Source organism: Anolis sagrei, chromosome 2 (genome assembly GCF_037176765.1).
Source record: "Anolis sagrei isolate rAnoSag1 chromosome 2, rAnoSag1.mat, whole genome shotgun sequence".
Classification (NCBI taxonomy): Eukaryota; Metazoa; Chordata; class Lepidosauria; order Squamata; family Dactyloidae; genus Anolis; species Anolis sagrei.
The window spans coordinates 45,520,454-45,545,201 of record NC_090022.1 but is presented as its reverse complement, the minus strand read 5'-3'; the positions used below and the strand labels follow the sequence as shown (position 1 = coordinate 45,545,201).

Genomic DNA, 24,748 nt, shown 5'->3' with positions numbered 1-24,748 from the left:
AAACAAATTAATGAGAGATCCAGAACAGAGTAAAGTAAGTATATCCTTTCCCACTTGTGATATGTGGAATTTGCTGCTGAAGTCAATTATGCTTGATAGCTTCAAAAACGATGGAACATTTGTTTTGGAGAATGTGATTGTCAATGCCTACTAATCATTACCAATCTGGGAAATCTTCATGCTCAGGTCTTTATCTCTAAGTTACAGTTTCCACAGGAAAACAGCAAGAATGATACAAAGGCAGGGCACAGGAGACTTTTGGTTTGTTACAGGAGGACTATTAGCCTACAGCTATTACTTTCATTGGATCATATAAAACCATTGCATTGTAACAACCCATATTTCCTTCATTGCAAATGCTGTTACATTTCAGCCGATATGACATACTGGAAGCTACACAAGTCAATCAGGGAACAGCAGCGCTGATCCCTTCCGTCACCCTCTAGTTAAATGTCTTTAGCAAAATAAGCATTACCAAGCCATATTAGACACATCACAAATAATAATAGGTGATTGCAAAGAGTGGGCTGCCGGGTGTTTTTACAAAACTAGAATGCTTTTGTCTTGCTTTCTATGGAAATAAAAGTATATTTATAAACACTTTAAATGGTACAAAAAGCCTTGCAAGGCAAACAGAATTGGATAATACTTGACTTGGCAATGACAAACTAACTCCAGCTACTGCATTTTTCCCACTCCTTCCAGTCAGTCACTTTCTGGACTCCCAAAGCTGCCTCTGAGCAAGCCAAGCATTTCACAAGCTATTCTACACACCACTGGGCAGAAACCTATTGATTGAAACAGTTGTAACAGCACTTCTTTTAGGCTTCAATGTTCCCTACACAGTACGAAACATGGCCACCCTAGGAGCTGTCTTGGGAGCACCCTATACAACATGAAGCTTTGCCATCCCTTGAAAGATACCCCAAGGTGGCTTAACAGTGATTCCTCTAAATGAGGTGATTTATTCCTAAATACCACAAAAACCACTTCAACATTATCTTTGGATTTCTTAGGTAATTGTTTCCTATGCACAGTCTATTTCACAGTTCTAGCCATCAGCTTCAATTAGGCACTCATTCTTTCCTTTTACATGCTTCCAAGTTCCTACTTTCATGTTGCTGTCTTCCCAACTTAATTAAGGCAATATTGTTCAGTGGGTACCACATGGATGTTGTCTGAAGTCCTTCTGCCTCACCAAGAAGAATGAGAGTTTTATATTGCTGTTAAGGTCTTTTAAGCAAACAGCTAGCTTATGACATTTGAGCGACAGAGTAAATATGGAGCACTGATCATGAATTTGGACTGAATTCTATATTGTTACTGAAATATTCTATAGGGCAAAGCTCCAGATCTCCTCTCAACCTGAATTATCCTAGTCTTAGACATTTGATTTACTCCTGTAAGAAATGTCAGGAGAAGGGCAGTGTTTGAGGAGAATGAAAATAGATTGTTGGATGAATTACATGCAGTGCAATCCTGAATATGTTTGATCAGACCAAGAGAAGGTCTTCCTAATGTTCAGGCAGAATTTCCTTAATGGATGCTCTGTAATTGCACAAAATGATCTTTGAGAAAAAGGCATTTTGGGTCTAATCTAAGTAATATGGAATATGTTTACTGATGGCATCTTTGGTCTGTGTCTGTATATAAGTCAGAGCCAGATGTTCCTTCAGTCCCTTCTATGCATTCAATGGAAAATCCACTTAGGGGGCCTGTTGCAGCAAAACTGTGAGTTTTGGGAGCTGAACTGGAGTTGTAACGGAGTACTGCCTATGGCACTCTGAAGCTATACTGGGCAGCATAGGAGCTCAGCCAATGTATCCTAAGGTGGTTCCTCTGTTCACAGTGGGAGAAGGTGAATTCTGCCAGCACTATTCAACATCACCCCTGAGGGTTCCTCAAGATGAACAGATTTTCATGGAAGAGCAGATGGAAGGGACAGGAAAGAGAAACTGTGAACGGATTCTTGAACATCTTTAACAGAATCTCTCCACAATGAGTAATTACTCATTAAAATCAGAAATGAAATTCAGTGTAAACAAGCAGGAAAATATGTGCACTGGGTTAAAAAAAATACAGCTTCTCATAGAGCAGTGATTGGGGAAAATGGTTCTTGGAGTTACTATGGAAATCATTGCAGCTGATGGCATACAAGGCCCCATCTACACTGCCATATAATGCAACTTGAAATGGCAATCCATGGTCAGTGTAGACTCATAATGCAATTCAAACTATATTATAGGAGTCTATACTGAACATATTGAAACTGCATTATATGGCTTGAAACTGCATTATATGGCAGTGCAGATGTGGTCCAAGTCAGAGTAGTAGTGAAACACACTGGGCTTTTATTTAAACTTTCAAGTAGCTCAAAGGGGATGAACCTATTTTGGGGGTAGTTCTCATCTTTGGGGCAGTTTTAAAAACCTTGGCTAAATGTTAGAGCAGATTCATCACTTTACTGAAATGAAGAATTCTACAAGATAGACAGCTCACTGAAAATGTTGTTACATAGTGTTGGGGTTCAGCCTGATCCTGATCTGTGTGAACCGTATTCTCTGACAGTTTTTCCAACTGAGCAAGCTCTCCCTGACCCTGACAGTGTGGAATCTGTTGTTGATGCAGAGGTCAGCAGCGATGAAAACGAAACTCAACAGCTGGAGGAAAATGTTTTGAAAGTTAGCCGTGATATCACTAGCCATGATATCTCTCCACCTGGGGTTTTTAATGAGGACCGAAGAGAACAGATAGTTAGAGACAGAAATGTTTCCCAATTTCTACGAAGGTCACGTCGACTACAGGAGAAACAGGCCCAGACGTCAAAGTCAAGGGGTGTTTCAAAGAATAGCTTCTTTGGTTTAAGAGGCCTCCTGCCGGGTGCCTCTTTAGATCAAGCAACGTTTGGGACTGTGGCTGTGCCTTGACAGAATTCCTGTGTTTCATGGCCGGTAATCCCAGAGGCTTAGTTATCAAGTTCATGGTTAGTAAAAGGCTAACAGATTCCTGGTTCTTGTATTGTGGCTTTTGAAATTTTGCTCAAGTTCAGAGATTCTACTGACTGCTGTGTTTTTCTGTGGCTTTTTGACTTTGCATTTATCTTTCTTTTGTAACCAATTTTTCATCAATAAACAAGGATTGCTTTTCCTACAGTCCAGTGTGGTGGATTTAATCTTATGGTCTCGTTTCTTGAACTGGGATGCAACACATAGTGAGGCACTGGTAGAAAAGCTGATTTCCATTTTCAGGGTTGACAAGGAAGCAGAATGAAATAAAATGTCCAATATTGCAATGTATATATTCAAATGCTACTACATTTCAAATAATGTGTATAGTTCTCACTGCTGCACCTCAGCAAGGATATTACAGAGCTAGAAAATATAAATAAAAGGGCAAACAGAATGATTAAGGAAATGAAGCAATTCTCATCTGAGGCAAGGTTGCAATGCTTTTAAGGAGGTAATTAAGAAGGGGGCATGACAAAATGTTACCAAATTATGCAGAGCTCAGAGGATAGCATATCTACTTTTTTCTATTATGCACAAGTGAACTTTCGAATTTGTCACTTCAGTATAAGATTCAGTGATGGATACAAATTTTGAAGGATTTTAAAGGAGATTAGACACATTCATGGAAGAAGACAAAAGCCCAGAAGTGATGATGATGATTGCTGTAAACTGCAGAAATCAGAAGCAGCATGACTTGGTATACCACTAAGAAATTTCTGCAAGAGACCAAGGCTCTTGTCTTCCATGTGGGCTTCCCATGGGCATATGGTTGGTCACTGTACTGAATAGTGTACTAGATCAACCAGCTCTTTGACTGGATCTGCAGGGCTCTTGGGATCTATATCAATCAGAATTATAGATCCAAGCCATTGTTACCATTATCTTGGCTTATATCCTACTTCCCCCAAAAAATTGGGACACAAAGTGACTCATAATTTAAAAGAACAATACAACTGAAAGCATACAGAACATAAAAATAGAATTTCAACAAGGCTGTAGTCTGTTCTCTGCAATCTGCTGCAGTTAAATCAGGCTGCAGCCATTTGGACCAGCTGAAATTTCCAACCACTCTTCAAAGCCAGACCCAAGTAGAGCATATTATATTAGTCTAAATGGGATGTCACTAAGCCATGTGCAATTATGGCGAGATCCGGCATCTCAAGGAACAAGTGCAGTTGGCACACAAGCTTTAAATGTGCAAAAGCACTCCTAACCAATGAAGAAAAGTGGGCCTCTAGGTTTAAAGTTGAATCTAGGAGTACACCCAAACTGTTAGCATATGCCTTAAGGTGGTATATATCACCACCTAACACAAGATGCACCCCTATTCACTGATCTGCTTCCTGAATGACCAGGAACACATGTTTTGTCTGGATTAAATTCCTATTTGTCTGTCCTTATCCAATACATTACTAGTGACAGAAAGATTAGGTCAATCTCCATGGCTTTGCATGAGAAAAATATATGATAGAGTAGGGTTTCATCTGCATATTGATGTCACCACACTACTAAATTCGAGTTGACTTCTCTCAACTGTTTCCTGTATATGTTAAATACCATGAGGGACAAAATATGGCCCTCAGGGACCACACAGGCCAATGGCGGCGGCGGCGGCGGCGGGGGGGGGGAGCAGAATAACAGCAGTCCACCAGCACCACCTTTTCAGTTTATCTCTCTACAAGGGGATACTCAGGAGTGATTCTATCTACTTCCCTAGATATTTCTCCATTCCAGATATCAGTCAAATGTTTAACAGAATTGTTTTCCAAGATGACTGGAAAATCCTCAGGAACCATCAGGAATTCATCAGCATCCATCAGCCTCTTGAGGTAGACCTCTCACCCCTGCAGAGATTCCAAGATCTAAAGAGTCGAAACATTTGATTTTGTAACTGTGATTTTCTATCTATTCATGGAAACTGTATTCACTCACAGAACTGAACCTTCAGATTTGATTCTTTTTTTAAGTATTACAGGGTTTTGTTTTTTTTAGTTAAAAAGACAATTGGGAAATACTGAAGAGGACACCATTACCATGCTCCAGAGATTTTTCCAATATCTCTGGATCTGATTCATATAAGGATTAGATATGGGATACTGAATCCTTATATGGAGCTATCCTGCCTCTAACAGATTCTGTCCTTATTTCAATGTGATCTATGTTCAGGGGTTTCCCACTGTCAGGGAAGCCCTTTGCTACAGTGCAAGATTGTAAAATAAAAATTAATGATGGATTATAAGTGTGCATTCATTAAATTAACATAATAATGACAAAGACTATTAGAAGAACATAAACCCCATGGTAAGTACACATATAAACACTTCATTTATTTTATGGCCTTGACTCTTCAATAATAACACAGTAAAAACAAAACCATACCCAATATTTGAGTACCAAGTACTTTGTTATTACCCCACCTTGTTTACAGATGTTCTATAATAATTCTTTTATAGAGTAACATCATCCAATATTTAAAAATGGACAATTGCATAAAATAATATTTGTTACTCCAGCTGGTTTCAACAGACCACACCCAGATTTTGCACTCTATCTGCACCAGTATACACACACTGTACAGAATCAGAATCGACAGGGGAATGAAAGCAATTCCAGTTGGTTTTGTTTCTGGAAAGACAAAAGGAAGATTCCTTGTCACTGTGCAGAGAAAAGCATCATTGCTGGGAAACACATATTCACCAGCCTGGTCTATTCATTCTATCTACAGGTGCCGAGATGCCTGCCAGAACAGTGGCCACTCACTGTCCCCCAAATATTCTGTAATCTGCTATTCCAAACAGATCTTATTGTGCTGCATTTTGGAATTTAGCAACCCTAATGGAAGAACCTCATATAGCCATGTGTACTATGCAGCTTCCTTGTATGAATTCATTCTCCTGAAGTTCATTCATCTTTTAGATTACGATTTCCAGAATCCTCCCAGACAGACTGTTTCGTAGCTGGCAGGTAGCTGCTAGGAGCTATAGTGCAAAACAAATAACAAAAAGACAGGATACCCTGCTGGATTCGTATAGTATGTTTCCATGTTGTCCCTGTGGCATGGTATTTATTCACGTCAATTTGTACCTTGTTTTCTGTTAACATGGGGCCCAAAATGTCTAGACATAAGCAAGACATATTATGGCTATAATAACCATTATATTTTCCCAAAATACCAACATATCTTCCAGAATAGTTGCATGCTAAATAATACCTGTCATTTAAAATACGCAAGAGTACACATATACATTAAAAATATTATAGTATTCATGTCATAGTAATGAGAGGTTTCAGGTTTTAAAGCATGACTAGAATTGTATTGTCTAGTAACTGTACCCTTTTCCCCCAGCTGACATCATTAGGAACTCATCTGTTGAAAACAGTTGTCACGCAATCACCTCTCACCCTGAGAGTATTGGTCACAGCTCAGTAGAAGGCAGCACACTTTGCATGCTAAAGGTCTTTGGCAGAATGCTCAATATCTTCAGTTAAGGCTAGGAAAAAAATCGTTCTGAAACTAGGAAAGTAAAACTGTTCTTATCTTGTCCTTGCATGTGGGAACAAAATTCCACCTCAATGCACCTATCCTGAGTGACGGCAAGAAATAAGTGAATACTTTCAACATTGACATCTGAAACCTGAAGATCGGCTGCTATGACTAATACTACAAACTAGAGTAGGAGTGGAACTCATGTGGCCCTCCAGATCTCAAATATGTATAAGGATACGTTTTAGTGTGTAACTTATATAGAGATAAAATGTGTATTTTTGGTGTATTTGCTGTGCTTATGTGTTTTGATTATTCTGTGACCTGCCTCAAGCCATGAGGAGAGGTGGGTAAGAAATATTATTATTATTATTATTATTATTAAATTGAAATATCCATCTTTATGCTGGCTAGGTCTGTTGGGAGTTATAGCTCACAAGAAACTGAAACCCCTTTTAAATTTCCATTCTGAGATAGATTTATTTGTTTTTTATTAATTTACTTTATTTGTATTCCACTTTTCTCCTGATATAGGGACTCCAGGCGACGTGATCCATGGTCTAATTTGGTGTAAATACTGAGATCCTTAAGACAAGCCCTTTTTTCATTCTCACCACCATCATAGGAGCAATTAGTTGAGATGTATGATAGAATATTCTCAATAGTTGCTCCTAAGATCTGCAAGTCTTTTTCCTGAGAAGGTTAGAAAGGCAACCTTTATGCTATCCTTCCGTCAACGGGCTTTTCGAAACTGAAGAGCTTATAACAGTTTGTTGTACTGCTTTAATTATATTGTTTTTTTAAATTGCTTCTTAACATTTAATTGTATGTATTAAATGGGATCAATAAAATCCGATCATTTGGATCAAGCTAGCCAATCAGTTTTATTAAATCAGTTCTGTTCTATTGACTATAACTTGGAGCACAGAAAAATACTTCCCCATAAAGTGTCTTGTGGAAAAGAATCAATAATAAATTTGTCATTGTCTTGTAAGGGATTCATGAACATGCTATGAATTCAGACTGTCTATGGCAGGCATCCTCAAACTGAGGCCCTCCAGCTGTTTGGGCCTTCAACTCCCAGAATTCCTGACAATTGAACAAGCTCGTTAGGGCTTCTGGGAGTTGGAGGCCCAAACAGCTGGAGGGCTGCAATTTGAGGATGGTCTATGGCTCCTTCTACACTGCCCCTATATCCCAGGATCTGATCCCAGATTATCTGCTTATCCCAGATTATTTGATAGTGGAGATTCATATAATTCAGTTTAAAATAGATAATTTGGGATCGGATCCTGGGATATAGAGCAGTGTAGAAGGGGTCTATGACATTAGCTGTCAATATTATTTGCTTTTCCAGTATGAATCTGCCTTAGCACAAGCATCAAACTGGTTATAAGCTATATGCATTGGTAGCTTGTGGCTTCCATGTTAGTGGAGTGGTGAACCAACTCTGGATTTTAGTATGAACTTTAAAGGAGCTAGCCAAGATGCTGAATGCATTGTGGTGATAAAGTTCCATACTAAAACCTGGAGTGGATTCACCACTTTACTGAGCTGGGCAACTCCAACCATCACTTTTGGATTGTCATTTGTAGGGGCCTCTCTGATTGTACTTTTCCTGCATGGCAGGGGGTTGGACTAGATGGCCAATGTGGTTTCTTCCAACACTATGATTCTATGAACAAAAGTAAAAGCTTTACTATACTGTAATAAAACTTAGTAAAGTTACTGGGGTGAGATCACTTGGCAGTTTCTGTTTCAGAGGAATGAGAAATACCTTTAATACCAATGTCTCTTTCCGCTCCTTAATGTACAACATTAATACAATTTTGGGCTATAGTTTATGAAATGCATATTTTAATAAAATTTCAGAGCAGGCTTTTCTGTCCTCGTGCCCTCCAGACAAGTGGGCAGTAGGATTAGGGGAATTGTAGACTTATGTTTGTGCACAAATGACCAAAGATTTTGCCCCAATACTTTCAGCCATGCAGCCTTCCTCAACATGGTCATTTTCATATTGCTGGTGAACAGGGGAGAATGAAAACACATCCAATTTTCTTCCTGTAACTGAATGTGGTATGACATACTGTCTGTTGCCCAAACTCTCTGACAATTATTGTGTTATGCACAGTTGGTGCTGCTGAAAAGGCAGGTTTTGGATGATAGTACTGGAAGATGTAGCTCTCTATAGTTGCATCTTGTGATGCAGATTCTCAGCCAGCTTTCTAGTTGGGCAAACCTCTTCAAAATAAAGGGAAAGAACAGTTCTAGTCCAAGGAGCCTTTGTCATATTAGTATTTCTCCCTTCTTCAGAAAACCACAGGAAATTAGAGAACAGAGAGTTATCTCATTTTATCTTTCAGCCCTGACAGATTGGCTTCTCTAAAAATCATCAATGTAAAGCGTATCTCAACCCAGGACCCCACAGCTCCACTATAACACACTAGTTCTCATTACAGCACGTATTCTAATAGCCATGCCATTATTTGGTATCAATTTCAAAGAAATAGCCCGTGTTATAGTAGTAAACAAAGATATCTTGCAGCACCTTTGAGACCAACTGAAAGAAAAAAGATCGGCGTAAGGTTTTGTAGATTCATGTCTGTATCTGATGAAGTAGATGACATCTATGAATGCCTAGCTACAAACTTCTTTTTCTCAGTTAGTCTCAAAGGTGCAGCAAAAGCCTCTTGTATAACTGAAATCAAAATAAGTTTTGTTAGCTGCTTCAAGCAGAGTCACAGTGTTCATCTAGCTTTTGTTTATTCAGTGATTCAAAACAACAAAGGCACGCTGAACCTTTCCAACACTGAAATCTTAAGACACACTTAACTGGAAATAGGCTGATTGAAGTCAAGGAAGTCATGCAGTCCTTCAGATGTTGTTCGTCTGCAACTTCCAGCAGCTCTAAACAATAGTGAAGATTGATGGCAATTCAGCAACATCTAGAGAAATACACAAATCCCACTGCTATTCTAAGCAGAAAAGCATAGGATTGGACCTTGAGGTACATGGACAAATGAAGACATGCAAATTCCATAGGTAGGAATGATATTGAAAGGAATAGCGGTACATTCACACTTGAAACTTTGGACTTTAAGAAGACCAAGGTTGGTTGCAGTGTTCATCTACAGTAAGCATCGGAGTCAAATATCATCTGTCTTCGTCACAGACATGCACCTTCCACAAGAAACCAGAAACTCATGAGTGAAATCCTCAACAGTGTTCCTAGCAAAGAAAAATCCAGATCTTCTACAAATTTTGGTTTAGCTGAAATCGAGTGACAACAAGGGGCCCTTCCACACAGCCCTAACTCCCAGAATATCAAGGCAGAAAATCCCACAATATCTGCTTTGAACTGGGTTATCTGAGTCCACACTGCCATATATCCCAGTTCAAAGCAGATAATGTGGGGTTTTCTGCCTTGATATTCAGGGATATAGGACTGTCTGGAAGGGCTCTCAGGGTCTTTCCACACAGCCATATATCCCAGAATATCAAGATAGAAAATGCTACAATATCTGCTTTGAAATAAATTATCTGAGTCCACACTGCCATATATTCCAGTTCAAAGCAAATAATGTGGGATTTTATTCAGCTGTGTAGAAAGGGCCTCAGAGATGCATGAAGGCTTCTTTCTTGACCATTTGAGAAATTTGAAATGTTCATAAAAGTATTTCCATCAGAATATATCATATGTGTTATGAGCAGTAGGGAAGTATGAATTCTGATTATCACATTTGGCACTATAATCTATATGGTGACCCCAAACGCTTCTTTACTTTTTTTTTTTTTTTTACCATTCCACAGTGTGGTGCCTCTCTGATTTACCCCTCTAAGCTTAACACAGATCGTGAACATATATACTGCTGATAATATCACAGTAATCTCTCAACATGTTTTGAAATATTTTTCTCTTGATGACTATATTCAGCAGCCAGTGATTTGATAAGAAGAACAAGTATTGTGATTGTATATTTGAGTGATCACTGGAAAGAATGCCAGCCAGCCAGTCCAGCACATTTGCAAATGGGTTTTTCATATTTTCATTTTAAGTTCATGAACTTTTGCCTAAAATAAAGACGTACTGACTGGGAGATAATTTATGTTGAAGTAACATGCTCTTAACATACAAACTTCATGTTGTTGATGAATGCCTTTTATTGTTTCCAACTTGTGGCAACCCTTAGCCCATCCTATCATGGGGTTTGCTTGACAAGATTTATTCAGAGAGGTGTTGCCTTTGCCTTGCCTTCTGAGGCTGAGAGTGTGTGACTTTCCATGACTGAGTGGGGATTTTACCCTGGTCTCTCAAGGTCCCACTCCAACACTCAAACTACTATGCCACATTGGCTTTAACTTCACTTGAATAGTTCAACTGTTGTTTTTTTTTTTTTGTATTTGCATATGTCAGTAACAAAATAAAACTTCAAGCCAGGTTTATTCTTATTTAGGTTGTTCAAAACAGAGCAGAGCCATAATTCACAATCTCATACACAGAACATGTACTCTAGGCTAGGAGTTGAATTTCAGAATAGCATTTTATAACCAGAAGTGTAAGAACTGATGACTAATCTTGATATAACTCATTCTAAGAGGCCTCAGTTCAATTCACACACAGCTGCTGCACAATCCGGTTCATTTATGTAAGTTTATAAAACTGGAATGTGGCTATATGAGCATGTACAACTGGAAGTAAGGCCCTTTGAAAATAGTGGGACTTGCTTTCAAATGAAGGTGTGCAGGATTGCATTTTGCTTTTCTAAACTGGAGTGAAAAATAATTACCCTTAATATTTGTAGCCATTATGACAGTTAGCTATAGGTTCCCAAGCCTCAAACCAATTATATATTAAAAATAACTCTCCAAACATCAGCATACCATTTGTAGGTCACACTATTTCAAAATTCTTGTCTAGATCCACAGGATGCATTAAGTTAACAAAACATTAATATAACAAAACAGGCCCATATACTACACTAGATACACTCATAGGATAAACTGCAGCACCTATTGTGGTCAAGTTGAGGTGAATTCAACTAAAATATCTTCAAAAAATTTACCAAGTAAAATGGGAGTGAAACACCTTTATTTCATCTATTGGGCAATGCTGCAGAATGCTATAAAGTGCTCTGGAAATGTTAACTAGAACTTATTGTACAGACACCACAGCAGCTGAGAAATACTGGCTCTTCAATACCATTACTGCCACAGTGGGTTCAGTAATGAGCTCTTACCTACATCTGGACTGATTCACTGTTTTAAACCACTATTTCATGGTCCTGACCTCTATGGTAAACTAGTGTGAATGGGTACTAAAGTGCTTCACTGTTACTGCTGTGTCTCTGTATTCATAAACTCCAGTTCATTGACAGTGGGTTGAAGAGACACAATGATTTCTTGGCATACTACACATATTATAAGATTAGCCTCATGGGGTCCTCTTACCCAGTTTATCACATCTCTTTTCTAGTTCCCAGCCAGCATCGTAATGCCTTCCAACAACTCCCTCCATCACTCATATGATTATTTACTCACCCTGACTCTACAAACCTCTGTTCCTATGCCCTTTGGAAATACTGTCTGTGAGAGCCTATGCTATCAACTTCTTTCTCTTAGTCCCCAAGATACTATGCCCTTTGGAAATACTGTCTGTGAGAGCCTATGCTATCAACTTCTTTCTCTTAGTCCCCAAGATTATTTTGCATACAGGAAATTATAAAGGCAGACAGCCTAAATGATGGGGATAACATAAAACTCCACCAGCTGGAATCCTATTCTGCAGAAACCTAACTGGATACTCTGCCCTCCTCACGAAATGGTCATGGGAGAGAGCTGGGCTCTGTGGACATGGAGCTGCTGTCCAAAGAAGGCAGTGAATGACAGCAATCTTTCCATCTATAGGCAGGTTTATTTTTACACTAACCTTGGGCATGCAACCAGGAAGATTCTAGCCATAATAATGACAGTCTCTTCCCACTTTGGGTGTGTGTACGCTATATTCCTGTTCAAAATGTGTTACACTGAAGTCTTGGAATGTACTCTCCTCAGAACTGTCCCCTTCTCATTGCTTTTAGGCAGGATAAGGATAATTCAAAGTGGTTTTTAAATCTGTTTTGGTTGCAATAAACCATGGTGACAAGTAAGTTTGGCTTTGGTGGGTTTTTTCAGGCTACCTGAACACTTTTTAAAGTGGAAAAGTGGGATAAAAATATCAATATATAAATCAGGAACATCTTTTAGGCTAAGTATAAAGGTTCCACACTATAATAAAATGGACTTAACAAGGAGATCCAAAGTAAGAGATAGGACCGTTTCATACCTAAGTTCTATTCACTGTACACAGTAAAGATTCACATTCAGCTCTCATAGTTCCTTTCTATGAAATCCTGGAATTTGCATTTAGGATGTTTCCAGCGAGAGCTCCAGTACTTCACCAAACTACATATCCCAGGATTCCATGTGATACAACCATGAGAGATGAACTGTAACCATATCACTACAACTGTGCAATGTAAAATGTCAGTGACAAGGTTCACAGGGAGTCAGTTTAGATCAATAACCTCCAAGACCATGACCACAATGTGCACCCTGCTCAATATGTCACATGTTAGGAGGACTCCAAATTCTGTAGCACTGGTTGCAGGTAGGAAGAGAACATGCTATGTGTCTCATCCTAACATGACAAAGTAGTGGTAATATTTCCTAAGAGCACATAATGTTCAAAATCTTTGAATGTTGATTTCAATTACTGTACATCTTTTTAAAAAGCCATTGACTACCCTGAAAATACTATGGGAGCAGAGGAAATATTTAAGAAGGACACTGAAAATATTATGCTGTGTTTTAATACCTTCCCTCATGGTTTTCCAAGATGATAATACTTCAGTTATAAAAACATGAAAGATGCCTCATAAATAAACTGGTATCATACTAAACCCCAAGGTGTTTCAAAAATAGGTTTTTCTCTTAATGCACTCAAGTGGTGGCCTATATCAGCAGCACAGTAGGCACGCCAATGAAAAACAAACACACAGCACAAGTTGATAACTTTTCAGATTTAAAGGCACAAACATTTAAATTACTTTAAATCTGAAAGTTGTTTTTTTGGAGGGGGGGGGGGGAGGCCAGCTCTGCTCTTAGCACAACTTTGCATTAGATTACAGAATCTCAGAAGTTTCACACTCAAAAGAAGAGGAAGCATATACTCTTTAAACATACAAATAAAGCTGTAATCCCCCAGATAGACTACATATGTAAGAGCTGACCTGGTGGACCATAGTGAGATCCATTTATGCACATAGTGATCTTGGCGAAGTACCACTAAAGCCTTCATGTCATGAAAGGCACAGTAGCCCCAGCTGTGTGTCTCCAACATCTGGTGCTCCATAGACATCATTCCTCTGAATGAGGAAATTCAGTATTATGTGCACTTATGTAATTTTAGACACTTCTCTTAATGGTTTTCAGGGGCAAGGTAGGTGAGGGGAGATGCTCATTAGCTTGTCATGTGCATAATTAGCTCAATCTGTTCAAAATGTGGTGAGCGATTTGGCACATCAGGCTCATTCAGTGGAGTGGGGCCCTGGGCTTTCCCTCTCAGAAACTCTGACCAAAAGCACCAGTAGCCTCTGTAACACAGCTGCTTCCACTTTGCTTGTTAATCTTAAAGCAATGTGACTAGAGTGGCTAAGGGAGTTGCAATCTTTTAAAAAAGGAACTTTTTAAAGTTCGGTGTCCAATTGATGCTGGTTCTCCAAGGTTTCCCAAAATATGTTTGTGCACACATACCTGGGAGGAAGCCCCACTGAATACAATGACATTTACTCCTGAGAAAACATGCACTGGATTCTGCCATCCAAAATCCTTTGAACTAGAGACACTAGGAGCTGAACTTGGAACCATATTCAATCATTCAACTATTTAGTCACAGTAACAACTGATGGAACTATTCTCCACAAATTTGATAGTCATTAAAAAAAACAAGCTAGTACATATTGCCATATATTTCAACAGCTAAATGCCAGATAGAAGACAGATTAGGCTGACTTAACATTTCAACAGGAAAATAAAGTTATAATTCCTTTACCAGCATTACACAGCTAGCAAAACAGCCCTAAAACTAACTTTCAGCATTTTTGTAGTTGTTCTAAAATCTCTGTTAATCCTACCTAATCCAAAAATTTGTCAGTTAATCCTAACTGATTTTTCCACTTGTCTGTATTTCATCCCAAAAATATAGTTAGAATGAATATTACTTGGGGAGGAGGGGACACACATATGCTGCATGAAGAACAGATGTGTACTAAATCATTTCACATTTTAAAAGTAAAAAGTCAAAGTTAATCTCCCAGCTGTTTCGCAAACCCAGGCAACTAACAATTTCAGAATCACATGAGTAAGTATTAGCACTATGACAGAGTGACAGCATCTTTCTGCACAGTTGAATTAATGTTTTAGCTAAGTCACTCAGTTTTGTATTTTTATTCATATTTACTGCAAAAAGTATTTTACTTGTTAATTTGAATGCTAGTGTTGACCTTTTTCCCAAGGGCACATTTGTAGGCTATGATTGTGTCAAACCTCCTCCACACTGTTACCTTTCCTTTTCACTGAATATAATGTTCCAAATCACAAAAGACTTCTCCAAAATACAATAATGATGTATAATGAGGAAAGAACTGGCAAAACCATCTCATTACCTAAGAAAACCTTATGATATTCATGGGGGTCACCTTGAGAGAAAGTCATAGGGAAGAGGGAGCAAGCTTGTTTTCTGCTGCCCGGGAGACTAGGACGTCGAACAATGGCTTCAAACTACAGAAAAGGAGGTTCCACCTGAATATTAGGAAGAACTTCCTCACTGTGAGAGCTGTTCAGCAGTTGTGGTGGAGGCTCCTTCTTTGGAGGCTTTTAAACAGAGGCTGGGGTGTTTTGTCAGGGGTGTTTTGAATGCGATTTTCTTGGCAGGTGGTTGGCCTGGATGGCCCATGAGGTCTCTTCCAACTCTATGATTCTAAGTCAACTTGCAGGCACAGGACAGTTAACTTCACTTGAATACAGAAGTCTGGAGTCAAGATCATCTGGAGCCAAGATTATCTGGAAGACATATTTCTTAAGTCTCCCTAAATCTTGCTCACCAGGTAATTTTTTCTTTGTGATATCTGCCTATTACTCAAAGAGCAGACTCACGAGTATATGAAACACCTGCAATCTGCAGAGGGAACATTGCTGACTGTTTTATTTGGCTGGTGGCTGGCAATTAGCTTTTGTTACATTGAAAAGGAGCATTGTGAGAAGTTAACATTCTGGAGAGTGATTTAAAAAGGGAAGAAATGAGAGGTGTGTGTGGTTTTTAAGTCCCTCTTCACATAGGTTCTCCCCCCTTTCCTGGCAGACATTTTCTAGTCACAGAACTGAAAACCCCTTTTAGCTTAGAAGGATGAAGTATCACACATGTATTGTTCGTGTAGCTATGGTAACCTACAAATGACACCAGTGTTTCTATTTCATACACAAATGAGAGGACAGCTGTGAGGACCACATGCCTGCCAAAAAGAGTATTATTTGAGAACTAAGATGGTTGGGGTCTGAAAATTACAATTTTTTTTCATTAATCAAAGCTCCATTTTTTAAAAGAAGCATTAAAATTAAATAAGTAATAGGGAACACAGATTTATGACTGTATCTTCATTAGTTCTGTTCATCTTTTATCTGATAGACTAGCAGTTCTTTATTCCTGCTTTATCCTTTATTTTTGTGTGAATGGGAATGAATGTTAAACTAATGTCCCAGTGTCCTTTTGTAGAGGTTATTCAGGTCTATTCCTTGCCCTCTTCCCTCCTCAACCACCCTGAGGCATTATCATGCCAAAACTACAACGTATCCCTCATTCTTTACACATGATATTAAATACACTTCCTTGAGAGTAATTACCATTGAAATAAGTGGGTCTAAGTCAGCTAAAGTCACTAAATTGAGCCACCTTCCCCGAGGCTAGCCATACACACAAATGTTTCCGTTGACCTTAGAAAATCAAAGTAAGTCACCAAAGAATAAGTTTATGAACTACATTCTGTCAGCTTTGAAGCGGGGAAAATAATTGCCTCATCCTCCAACATAGCTATGCAGATGATTTTTAAAGAAAACTTTCTGTATCTGAAACTCATTCTGTTTCTAAGTTAGCAGCAGAAAATCAAATCCTGGTACACAATGTATTCCGATAAACCCATATTTAGAAAATCTTCCAGTGATGGAATAATGGGATCTGATGGAGTAAATGGGCCATTTTCTTCTTTCTAGATGAGCAGATGAGACAAAATTGCTTTGATGAAAATGGTTTCTTGTAACTAAATCTGTCACTGATTATGTTAGAATTAGACAGATGCCTGTTGATTCATCTGAATGCAAAATCTTTACTACTGGTCCAAGAAGTTACAGAAAACATAAAGATAATTCCTGCTAATCTGTTGTTATGTAAACCGACTTCCCATTCACTTTATTCATAGATTTTAACATTTTCCTGGAAGTTTGAAAGTCCTAATTAATTATTTCTCAGATATTGACCCACACCAACAATGTAATGTATGTATAACAGACAACAAAATAGAAAGTTTGTTAACTCTAAAGACCCTACATTTCACTAAACTACATTGTTACTCTTTGTTTTTCTTTAGCTTTTCATTAGTAGAATTAATGTAACAGACACATTTTGGGCTCAATGTTAACAAAAAGAATAGCTAGTTGAGATTGTGATCTGCTACATAGAAGCTGTCCAATCTTGCATGATGATTAACATTGGAAGGGTATCTGCCCTACCAATGCCAAGACCTTCAAGAGTTTTACAAAGTTAGAACAGTCCATTAAATTCCACCTGTATGCAAGTCTCAGTGATGCTGGTCAATGGGATATCTAAAAAACAACAACAAAAACACCCTGGCTGCTTTTTCTGTTGTGGCGTCACTGGAGAGCTCACTCTGTAAACTAAGAGCAGAGACAGATTACAGTAGTCTGTCAGCTGTCATGTATGGAACAGGAGAAGTGGCTGGTAGCTGTCTGGAAATTTGATGCTTGATCCTAGACAGCTGAAAGGAATTATATCCATGTACAAGAATGGTATCAGTGAGCCAAAAATATTCTTTGACTTCTAACAAAGTATTTGGGAGGCAGGGAGGATGGAATAGCAAAAAACCAAAGATGATTGGCTTTTGCAAGGCAGATTATTAACTCTTTTTGTTAACATTCAGCCCAAAATGTGTCTGTTACATTAATTTACTTTATTCCTTCCACTTGATCCAGAGAGCATCTATTTTTTTCATACTCCTTCTCCAACACAAGCTGCTCAGCATAAATTATAAATTTGTTTGTCCCTTCTTTTTCCTGGTGACCATGCTAGTGGCAAGAGGCACAAGACAAACTTGAACTAAACACAAATGCAGTGAGAAAAGAAGATTCTGCACCAAGGAACACTTAAAAGCCGGGGGGGGGGGGGTGTCTACTGGTTCAGTGACTGATGCCAACTCTATTATCGTAAGGTAATTAAGATTGGCAGATCGGAATCCAAATATGGGATATTATACATTTGCTCTGCCATAAAGGCTTCCAAGTCTATCTAGATGATGGGTGATTAGAACTCTAGGTTCTTAATGTAGACAATTTAACTTGGACGTCTCTTATTATGGTTAATTTAATGTATATCTGGACTATACAGCCATATTATGAGTTTTTTCATTAACTGTCATTGTTCCATTCTGAGGAGCCCTGGGACGTTAAGCTTCTGAAAAGAGAAGAATTAAGAATTAAATCAATTTAATTCTGTTTTATACACAGTTACATGGAGAATGTCGTTTAAGGAAGCAGGCCAACACAGTGCTGCTCATGCTAGCTGATGTGGGAACTAATTATTTCTAATGTGTCAGGGACTACCATATTTTTGTCAACCGACTACAACTGTTTCCCCTGGAAACTTGCTGCAGACAAAGAGCCAATGGTTCACAGACCAAAAACTAGTCTATGGCCAACCCCTTTGAGTAGTATAGGACTGAAGCTCAGTAGCAGAGATTTCTAAGCCTCTTCCCCAACCTCAAATGCCATGATTCCTTAGGTTGTGGCTAAGACAATTAAAGTGGAATGAAACTGAAGTAACTACATAGATACATGTTGTTACTTCAGATCAATCAGGATAGGAAGGAAACGGCTTGTGTGCACAATGAAACAACAATGTCCCGGGCTTCACCAGTAAATGGTTGTTAAATGCCTTTAAGTCATTTCTGACTTATGGTGAAAGTATCCCAGGGAGGCTTCTTCTTTGGAGGCTTTTGAGCAAAGGTTGGATGGCCATCTGTTAGGGGTGCTTTGAATGTGATTTTCCTGCTTCTTGGCAGGGGAATTGGACTGGATGGCCCACGAGGTCTCTTTCAACTCTATGATTCTATGGTTCTTTCTCAGCAAAATTTGTTCAGAGAATGTTTGTCATTCATTGCTTTCCTCTATGTGAAATGTGATTTGCCCAGTAGGTTTCCATATCTGAGCAGGGAATCAAACCCTGGTCTTCCAGGGTTCTAGTTTAGCTATACTTGTAAGCAGCTCCGAGCCCCAGGGGAGTGGCGGCATATAAGTTTAAATAATAAATAAATAAATAAATAAATAAATAAAACACTCAAACTATTACACAGCACTGGTTCTCTCATTAGTAGCATTAATAGTACTGCCAGAATAACTTTCCGGTCTTCATAAAAATACCACTCTTGCAATGTGTCTCAAGGATGTTCGAACACTGGCAGGTGAGAGAACTTGCCTTAATACAAATAGCCACCTCCAGAAATTAAGATATGATTTCAGGAACAAGGGCAACTTTACAAAAGCTATGGCAGTAAAAGCTATGGCAGGAATGTGTGGACAAGTCGACTAATCCCATTTTCAGACTTATTTGCAATATTTGCATACTGTAGGTTTGATTTGCCAAATATACAGTATGCCAAACAGTTTGCCAAACTGGCAGTTCACTGTTGGAAAAATGTTTCTCAGAAACTAGAAGCAGCAGCTTATCTAAGAGTGCAAGTGGAGTGTATTTATTATGGTGCTGGGGATGTTCAAGCTCCAAATAGGTGACCTTGGGGCAGTTACTTATTTGCAGTGTATGAGTCCCCCTAGGGGTGAGAAAAGCAGTATATAAATGCTGTAAATAAATAAATAAATAAAATGAGCTACCTCACAAAACTGTTGTAAGGATATGCTGGAGAGGAGGGCCAAGTATACTGCCTTTTGCTCAGTGGAGGAAAGGTGTGATATAATACAATATAATAATCTAAAGGTTTCCCTGACATTAAGTCTAGCCATGTCCAATTCTGGGGGGTGGTGCTCATCTCCATTTCTAAGCTGAATAGCCAGCGTTGTCTGTAGACACCTCCAAGGTCATGTGGCCAGCATGACTGCATGGAGCGCCGTTACCTTCCTGCAGAAGTGGTACCAATTGATCTACTCATATTTGTATGGTTTCGAACTGCTAGGTTGGCAAGCTGGGCCTAACAGTGGGAGCTCACCCTGCTCCCCGGATTCGAACCACCAACCTTTCAGTCAGCAAGTTCTGCAGCTCAGTGGTTTAACCCGCTACAGCACCAGGGGGCCTATATAATACAATGTAGCTAATAAAAAAAAGCTAATGCACAATAATAAATAAGTTTTCCCTCTTTCTGCAGTCAGGACTAGTAAGGGAATCTATATCTAACTGTCATGAATTACTGTATTCCTGCCCTCATAAAATTTATCCTCTAGATAAGTCTTTCAACTTATTGGGAGCTGTTGTCTTCCTACGGACTGATAGTCTTCAATGGAAGTAGATTTTCTTCCAAGATGAAGGACTCCTTCCAATCCCTGGCTAGGTGACCTTGTAGAAAGCCTGAAATGCTACTTCAGAACATCTCTCAGCAGCAACTCTAGGACTTCAGCTTCTTGGCACTTAATTCTCCTCACAGACTCACTGATTCATTTGTGAATCAGTTAACAGTCCCTGTTAAAACGAGCTGGGACAGCAAAAGGCCTGGTTTGCTCTCCTTTCTGACCTGACATTAAGAAGCTACATCAAACTTCTCAGAAGGGAGTGGGTTTTGTCCCGTAATGGTCAGATCGCCACAGACAGCAAGCAAGCCGTATAATTTCCAAACAGAGAAGGGGGGGACACCCTCACACTGCGCCTTTATGCCATTTTCTTAAGGTCTATTGTTAAACTGAAGACTCCTTGTCTTTTCAAATTCCTTCATGTGAATGGATGAGGCAAGACATCTGCCAGGGTGCGCTCCCATTTGCATGCAAATCAGAGGTTTAGGGGGACACACATGCCCACCACTGGACAGGCAGCAGAAGTCTCCTTCTCACCATACAGAATGAGAATAAGAAAAAAAAAAAGGGGGGGGGGGGAGGAGGAACGGGACAGGACCTTTAGCCCTGTATACTTTTCCTGTTCTTAATTGTAAAAAAGGCAAACCGTTTAGTCCCTCACTAAAGCAAGTGAATTCACTAAAAAGCAAAATGAACAAACTGGGTCATGAAAATGAAGAAAATCTGGCTACCAGTATTTTAAAAACTCTAAAATCAAGACAGGAAATAAAGAACAACATTCTGAAAACAGGGGAATTCCAGACAGGAAACAATCAGGGCCAGCTAACACCTCCCAACAAAGGATTCCCGCAGGCAGGAAGCAGCCAGGCCTTGAAGCTGCAAAGCTTTGCAATGCTAACCGAAGTGATTAATTGCAATATTCACACTTGCCTCCAACAGATAAAAGTTCTTTCTCCCACCCTGGACATGAGTCCAGATATATAAACCTCCCTGGCGTAGTTTCCAACAGACCTCACAACCTCCAAGACAGTAAATAAAGAAAAACACACAGAAAACAGGGGAATTCCAGACAGGAAACAATCAGGGCCAGCTAACACCTCCCAACAAAGGATTCCCCCAGGCAGGAAGCAGCCAGGCTTTGAAGCTGCAAAGCTTCACAATGCTAACCAAGGTGATTAATTGCAACGTTCACACTTGCCTCCAACGGACAAGAGTTCTTTCTCCCACCCTGGATACATAAACCTCTCTGGCTTAGTTTCCAACAGACCTCACAACCTCTGAGGTGTGGGAGAAGTGTCAGGAGAGAATGCTTCTGGAACATGGCCATACAGCCTGGAAAACTCACAGCAAACCCAAACTGGGTCTGGGTTGGAAGAGAAACTGTGGGGAAGGGGAAAGAGCCAAAGACAAGGGGATTGTAGAACTCAATTGCATCAAAGAGTAGATGGCATTCCAGGAAGGATTCTCACAGGCACAGAGATAGGAAGGAGGGAGTGTAGAGCAGGCAGGCACAGGACCAAACGTTCGCCTTGTTTATCCTGGCCATTGTTGGACAGAGCTAACTTTCCCGACCGCAGTAAATCCCCTTTGCAGCCAGCCATGCAATGGCCAAAGAGACCACATGGCTGCTGCCTTTCACGCAAATCTTTCCAGCCTCTGCGGAAAGACAATGGGACGGGGACGCCTCAAGCCCACAGAGCTGCGATCGGACGGCTTTCTCCCGGCCGCCATCCCGCGTGGGCGGGCAGCACAAAGGGGGGCCAAGGGAAGGCAAGTTCCCCCACTTGCCCCGCATCTCCAGCTCCCACTTGCAGAGGAGAGACAGGAAAAGAGAGGTCTAGACAGTCGAATGAATCCAGTTGGTCCCACTTTAATTGCCAAAAAGTGCTTGCGCCAATTCTAACACTCTAGATCAGGCCTGGGCAAACTTCGGCCCTCCAGGTGTTTTGGACTCCAACTCCCACAATTCCTAACAGCCTTCGGCTGTTAGGAATTGTGGGAGTTGGAGTCCAAAACACCTGGAGGGCCGAAGTTTGCCCAGGCCTGATCCAGATGCATCCCAAGTTCCCCCAGCCCACAAAGAAGCGACCCTGAGGCGGATCGGAAGTGGAAACGGGCCACCAACCCACCAAACTGGGCAGGAAAAAGGCAAGAAGTTCCTCTTCGCCATCCAAAGTGACCCTTCCCCGCCTGATGAAGGGGAGAAACCAAGTGTCTGGCCCTCCTTCCTCCCTTTGGGTCGCCATCCCCTCTGAAGAACGCCTTCCTCCCCGCAAGAAGGACCCCTTTCCAACCAAACTCTCGTCTTCTCCTCCTTCCTCTGAGTCTCTCCATCTCTCCTGACCTTCTCTTGACTCTTTTGCTCCCCCCACCTTCCAGGTAAAGCCTCCGCCTCTCCCGCCCCTTTCCCTCCCCAGAAACAGACTTACCTTCCGGGGAAAAAAAGACCCAACTCCTCCCTTTTGTCTTTTCGTTGCTCAGGTGGGACCGGAGAAGAGCCAACGAAGGAGCTGTAATGTCCACTCCGAAGGGAGCTGGGAAAGCCTCCTTTCCCGCTTCTCCTCCCGGCGTTGCCTTTCTTCCTGCCTGCCTTCCTTTCTTCCCTGCCTCCCTCCCTCTCAGCTCAGCTCAGCTCCGGCTTCGCACCTGGCGGGTCAGCTGATGGGCCGCCTCGCCATTGGCTGCTCTGGCGGCTCTTCTCCCCTTTGTCTCCTCCTCCCTCCTCGCCGGGGAGCCAAGCAAGCAGGGCACCAGCTGGAGGGCCTGCAAACAAAGGGAGGGAGGGAGGGAGGGGACAGCCCCGCTCTCGAGGGGCCAGGCAGGGCTCGCGCGGTGCCATGGTAACGAACCGGGGGGGGGTGGCTGAGGGGGAAAGAAGAGCGAGCCACCTCGACCCTCCTCTCCTCCTCCTCTTCCTCCTCCTCTTCTCGTGGCTCTTGAGGCCCCTCGACCATCAGGGCGCTTGCTGCTTTCTCTCCCTCTCTTTCCTGGCTTTTGTGCACCTTTGTGTCAAGAAGCAGACCTGCCTGGGACACACAAAGGCCAGCAAGCGACCACAGCAAGGATCTGCCAGGAGGAGGAGAAACAAGGCATGACTTCTTTCTTGGCTGGTCTAGAATAGTGAAGGAGAATCTGCTCAGAAGCGACTTGCAGTTTCTCAAGTCGCTCCTGACACGACAACACCCCCCCCCCCCCCGCATCTATAATTTTTTTGGGTTATATGGCCATGTTCTAGAAGCATTTTCGCCTGATGCTTCACCTGCATCTATAGGAGCCCCTGGTGGCACAGTGGGTTAAACCCCTGTGCCGGCAGGATGCAGGTTCGAATCCGGGGAGAGGCAGATGAGCTCCCTCTATCAACTCCAGCTCCTCATGCGGGAACATGAGAGAAGCCTCTCACAAGGATGATAAAACATCAAATAATTCGGGCGTCGGAGACCCCGGTGGCGCAGTGTAATGTTTTAACTGTTTTTATGTATATCGATTTTAATCTTAATTTAAATGTTTATTTTAATTGCCTGTTGTTTTTAAGGCATTGAATAGTTGACTATGTGTAAAGCCACCTTGAACCCCTTCAGTGTTGAGAAGGGTGGGGTATAAATATGATAAATAAATAAATAAATAAAACATCCTTGTGGTTTCTATAGGTCCCGAAATACAAGATACCCAGCTCTATCAACTCTATCAAATCCAGCTCCTCATGCGGGAACATGAGAGAAGCCTCCCAAAAAGGATGATAAAAACATCAAATCATCTGGGTGTCGGAGCCCCCGGTGGCGCAGTGGGTTAAACCCCTGTGCCGGCAGGACTGAAGACCGACAGGTCGCAGGTTCGAATCCGGGGAGAGGCAGATGAGCTCCCTCTATCAACTCCAGCTCCTCATGCGGGGACATGAGGGAAGCCTCCCACAAGGATGATAAAAACATCAAATCATCCGGGCATCCCCTGGGCAACGTCCTTGCAGGCGGCCAATTCTCTCACAACAGAAGCGACTTGCAGTTTCTCAAGTTGCTCCTGACACGACAAAAAAAACCAAAAAAAAAAACCCCTGCATATATGGCAAGCATCCTCAGAGGTTGTGTGTAAATAATAATAATAATAATAATAATAATAATAATAATTTATTTATTTATTTATTTATATACTGCTCCATCTTCCCGAGGGGACTCAGAGCGGTTCCCAGGTAACAGCACAAAACATACAAAGTAAAAAACAACATAACCATAAGATTAACAAAACAAAATATAAGTATAAAAATTGTTGCCATAACACATATATATTAAAAGAATCCTGCCTATTCAAGGCAATCTAAAAATTTTAAAAGACCGGGCCAAGATTTGTGCAAGCCCAAAAATTCTAGGGAAAAGCTGAGAATTAAGTGAAATGCTACAGTACAGGCAACAATAATATTAGGCAAGGG

General features: G+C 40.7%; 1 protein-coding gene across 1 annotated transcript in view; it reads right to left on the bottom strand.

Moving 5' to 3' along the window:
* Positions 1–23,077, bottom strand: part of LRRN1 (leucine rich repeat neuronal 1) — a 36,262-nt gene extending 13,185 nt beyond the window's left edge. Inside the window, exon 1 of the mRNA XM_060766309.2 lies at positions 22,758–23,077. The gene's annotated coding sequence lies outside the window, so the exon portion shown is untranslated. The remainder of the gene's footprint in view (positions 1–22,757) is intronic.
* Positions 23,078–24,748: the final 1,671 nt, after the last annotated feature.